Raw genomic sequence first — 5,803 nt, forward strand, 5'->3', positions numbered from 1 at the left:
GAGGTTATTGATATTTCTCCTGGCAATCTTGATTCCAGCTTGTGTTTCTTCTAGTCCAGCGTTTCTCATGATGTACTCTGCATATAAGTTAAATAAGCAGGGTGATAATATATAGCCTTGACGTACTCCTTTTTCTATTTGGAACCAGTCTGTTGTTCCATGTCCAGTTCTAACTGTTACTTCCTGATCTGCATACAGATTTCTCAAGAGGCAGGTCAGGTGGTCTGGTATTCCCATCTCTTTCAGAATTTTCCACAGTTTATTGTGATCCACACAGTCAAAGGCTTTGGCATAGTCAATAAAGCAGAAATAGATGTTTTTCTGGAACTCTCTTGCTTTTTCCATGATCCAGCGGATGTTGGCAAGAAGCATCTAATATTCTTAGTATAGTTTTTTGACCTCTTTTAGGATACCTTTCTTCCATACTTTTTTCAGAACAAACTATCTCTAGTTGTGATTATTTTGCCCATTGCAACAAATTTAGATGCTTTAGAATGGTAGGTTGCAACTTTATCCCATTTCAATATAGAGTATAAATTTATGCAATATAATAGAAAAGCCATAAAATTCTTTGTACAAGTTATGATATTGGAAAGTACAATTATATAATTCAAAAATTCAATTTCATACACCCCATGAGCTCACATAATTTGATTTATTCAGTACAACTCTTGCATCTATAGAGCTTATTTTCAATGTTTTTCTCTTTGGAAATTTTGTAGTTAATAATTATATGTCAGTCACTCCAGTACTATTGCCTGGAAAATCCCATGGACAGAGGAGCCTGGTGGGCTGCAGTCCATGGGATCGCAAAGAGTCGGACACGACTGAGCGACTTCACTTTCACATATATATAAGCCATCTGATGCAAAAAGCCAACTCATTGGAAAAGACCCTGATACTAGTAAGGATTGAAGGCAAAAGGAGAAAGGGGCAGCAGAGGATGACATGGTTAGATAGCATCACCTACTTAGTGGACAGGAATCTTAGCAAATTCAGGGAGATATTAGAGGGCAGAGGAGCCTGGCATGCTGCAGTTCATGGGGTCATAGGAAGTTGAACATGACTTAGCGACTGAACAACATCAGCTATCAGCTCCCTTACAAAAATACTGTAGTTCAGTTACTCTAGCTTCATATACTAATACACCCACACACATACACAGAGAAATATTTGGGAGTTAAAGCAAGTACACATCCTCCTCAAATTTGGAAAATAATTGAGATTTTTTAGAATCAATCATAAATTATATATGTACCAAAATTGATTTCAAATACATTTCAAATCCATTCTTGTTTTTACCTATTTTAGTAAAAATATTGTTTCTACCATGATTCCTTGTTCTACCAAAATCTGCACTTTGAATTATAAAATGTTACTTTTATCTTTACTGGTGAGTTTCAATTGGGCTTACAATAAATTTATAATAATATCAAATGTCACATTAACTTTCAGTAGCTTTGTTTTGATTCCAATAATAGAAGGAAAATACTTTGAACCATTAATTGAATTTAACTTTTCTGGTTTATATTTTAAATCTTTGAATATGCTATCTTCAAATGACATCATTTAACTTTTTGTGATATGATTTTTCTTCTAAAGGACTAAGACTAATATCTCATTTCAAATATAAAAAGCTTATCATTTAAAATGATAACAGTCAATTTGAGGGAAGTCACATGATCCATATAAAAACTCATACTTCATGAGAGACACGTAAACACCTTTCTGGAGCTCAGTATGACAAATCATCATAGCAAACACATTCTAATGAAACTAACTAGCAGTAAAGAATCTGCCTGCAATGCTGGAGATGCGGGTTCAATCCCTGGGTCAGGAAGATCCCCTGGAGAAGGAAACGGCAACCCACTCCAGCATTCTTGCCTAGAAAACCCCATGGACCAAGAAACCTGACGGGTTACAGTCAAGGGGGTCACAAAGAGTCAGACATGACTGAGCAACTAAACACACCCATGTGTGTGTACTCAGTTGTGTCCAACTCTTTAGCAGATTCACAGATACTTATCACAGTAGTTTTCATAGATGATAAATGTTAATATTGCTGTTGCTGCTAAGTCGCTTCAGTTATGTCCAACTCTGTGCGACCCCATAGATGGCAGCCCACCAGGCTCCCCCGTCCCTGGGATTCTCCAGGCAAGAACACTGGAGTGGGTTGCCATTTCCTTCTCCAATGCATGAAAGTGAAAAGTGAAAGTGAAGTCACTCAGCCGTGTCTGACTCTTAGTGACCCCATGGACTGCAGCCTACCAGCGTCCTTAGTCCATGGGATTTTCCAGGCAAGAGTACTGGAGTGGGTTGCCATTGCCTTCTCCGAAATGTTGATGTTATATTTACATTTTTTTAAAGTGTTAAACAAAACACTTTTTTCATCGTATTAAATACATGGACTTTTTGTCTCATTACTGCAGAAAAGCACCATTGCAAAATTAGCATTGAAAGTAGTAGCATAAATAGTATGTCAAACAATATATTGCAAAAGCACTGTAGTGAGAATATTTGAACTACACTCTCTAATCTATTTAAACTCTGTTGTAGGGCTGCTCATTATTTATTACTCACACATATTTCACATTCACCAAGATATAAACTTTATTGCCCACCTATCCCATTGGTTGACATTCACGCATTGGGCAGGCTTCAGCACCCCCCATGGCACCTCAGCAGTATAGTTACATTCTTGGCTAACTTGGCTATTATCCATGCACCTTCATCTTATCAGCAAATATCCTAAATACTGAGCTTCAAAGAGTCAGGAGTTAAGTTGAAACTGAAGCAGTGCAAGGAAAGAAAGAAAAGAAATGTGTTATTACTGACACTCTTCATTTCTAACCACATGTGAAAGTAAGGACTCTGTGGTTTACATGTGTCTCACATGTGTCAATGGGGGAAAAAAAATTGCACACAAGAGTTCCGAGTTGAGTTTTTTTGGGGGGACAATGTAGAGAATATGGCCTGGGATATATCCTCTCAGTTTTGAAGAACTGCTCTGAAGAAGTGTGTGTGGGGTGTCAATATGTATGTGATTCTGGTAAAGGGGAATATATGCAACCAAGCACACATTTTTGGCAGAAGTTTACTCCTAGTCACGAGAGAGTTGCTGCTGAGCACAAGGAGCAGACGTCTCTGTTAATGATTTTAGTGTTTTCCTAGGTATGAAAAGATGTCAGAATTTGGGCTTATGACAGTTTTCTCAGAGAACAGAGCGCTTCATTTCTGATTTCCACCCTGAATTCCTTTCAGGATATATTGATGGTTGGCAACTGCTGTGGAGCAAGTGACTTAATCCTTGTAGAACCAGATGGCAAATGACAATTCTTAGATGGCACATGACACAGGAGGAAGATATGGGAGAAACAGGAAGTAGAAAACGGAGTCTACCAATCTCATGTGGGTTTAGGTAATTATTTAAACTATATTTAAAGAAAAATTTAAAAAAAACAAAAAACAAAACAGAAAAATGCTGAACCAGATAGACAGCTTATCTGAACAATAGAAATTAACTAGAACTGTCCATGTCAAACCAGGCTACTTGACTAATAAGTTTCTCATATGAGTCAGTAAATTCTTAAGTCTTACACTGGCATTCCTTTTAATTTCTATTTATTTATTCAATTTGATTGTTGTCTGGCGGGGTTTTTTTTTTTTAATAAATTGCTTCTAAAGTTATCTTTGTAATGATTTAATGGTTTCTGTGTTTTCCACTGTGACATTGCTCTGTGTTTCATAATTCAGACATTTTGAGATATAAGTTATTGGAAAAATTAATAGTGCTTTAGATACCATGGAGTGAAAGAGCCAACTTGGTCATGTCATTTTAGTGTTTCTTTTCCTATTTCCATAACATTAAGGTTAAAGTTCAGAACTTAGGAGCAAGACAAACCAAGTTCAAATGCCAGTCCTGTTCCTGGGGCAGCTTAGACACTTGAATCCCTCTGTGGCCCAATATCTTCATGTGCATCTTATGAGGTACATATCCCATAGGGATTAAGTGAGTTAATAAAAGTAAACTGCTTAGAAGATACCAATGTTGGCTCTGAGCATTATCCTGAGGCTTCAGCTTTATTTCTCTTCTGTTCTTACTTGCTTTGCTTCCCATTTTTCTTTTACTATTATTCTTCTCAACTCATTGTGGGCTATAAATATCTACATTTATATAACCTATGTACTCTTTTAAAGAACTTTTTTAGGGTTCACCCAAGACCTATCCTAACGCAGCTTGGATTTGCCTTAAAATTTAGATGTTTTTTCATGACGTGTGCACGCATGCTGCGCAAAGTTGTTTCAGTCATGTCTGACTCTGTGCGATCCTGTGGACTCTAGAGCCTGCCAGGCTCCCCTATCCGTTGGATTCTCAGGCAAGAATACTGGAATGGGTTGCCATGTCCTCCTCCAGGGCATCTTCCTGACCCAGGGATCGAATTCATGTCTCTTTCATCTCCTGCATTGGCAGACAGGTTCTTAACCACTAGTGCCAATCACTTATTGCCCGGACCCTACAAGGGTTCAAGAAATCAATTATTGCTGTTGTTACTGTGGTTGCTTGGTGGTATTAGTGGTGGCATTACTACTCTTGAGGTCATTATAACTACTTCATATTATTATTTGAGAGTTACTATTATTATCACTTCTTTGAATCCAAAAGATGAAGGACTTGCCCTAACCATTTGTCACTATATTTCTTACACAGAAGGATTAGTATGTCTTCAGTTAATTTTAACAGAAAGAGAAAGGGACAAATCAACAGCTACCTTATTCAATATATACAGTTAGAAATCAAATTATGATGTTATTGTTTCTTAGCTTTCTATTTTTGACTGGGTCAAAAATAATGATCTTTGTAAGTATGAATCAATGAAATATTAATTTGTTTTTACTTCAAGCAGACTAAATTATGCCAACATGAAACTTCTGTTGGGAGTCTTTAGTTATAAGTGCATTTTATTATAGTTCAGTCTGCTTTCTCTGCAATTGCTGCTTCACAGTAAAATCGATGGTTCCCTAATCTTTTTCAAAAATGATGTCAATTAAAAGAAAAGTCTTCCTTTATATATTTTAGATCATTTGGTACAAAAACAAAATCCTCTTTTTTAAAACTTTTGTTTTTAATATTAACTACTCTGTATTTCTACTGGGAAAAAAGATTCTATTGCAACTATCAGTGATATTTATGTTTTGAAATCCATCTTTATTTTTGCAATAAAATAGCAAATTTGTTGAGAGGTAGAATGCATTTGCTCCATGGAAATCGTGGAAATCACAGAGCTAAATAGAGCGAAGCAAAATCTTGCAATTCAGTCACGTTTTCGAAAGTATGCTTTTTAAAAAAAGTCTTACTATAGATAAATTATCTTCAAAACCATATAATAAATTCTAGTGAGAAGAAAACATGTGACTATTATTTTTCTCTTGTCTCAATGCACATAATCTATATATTAAGAACAGATCTTTTAAAATGGTTTTAGGTACAGAGAAAAGCAACTTTATGTGTCAGTTAAATAATTCTATGTAACAAACTACCCCAAATTCAGCAATTTTACTCTTTAAAATTGTTAAGATTTGAATTTCTAAGTGCTTATCTGAAACTTCACAACTATAAGCAGCTGTAATATTAAAGTAAATTAATGTATTAGCTATTCCACTATTATTTACATAATAAGGATTATAAGTAACTCAAGCTTCATTTATTTTCATGTCCATGGCATTAATAAGTCTGCCTCTTTCTCTCTTCCCCTGTGTTGCTCATGAATCAGCAGATCGGCTGAGATCAGCTAGTGTAGCTGAG

This window comes from Bison bison, unplaced genomic scaffold (assembly GCF_000754665.1).
Source record: "Bison bison bison isolate TAMUID 2011002044 unplaced genomic scaffold, Bison_UMD1.0 scf7180017864389, whole genome shotgun sequence".
NCBI lineage: Eukaryota > Metazoa > Chordata > Mammalia > Artiodactyla > Bovidae > Bison > Bison bison.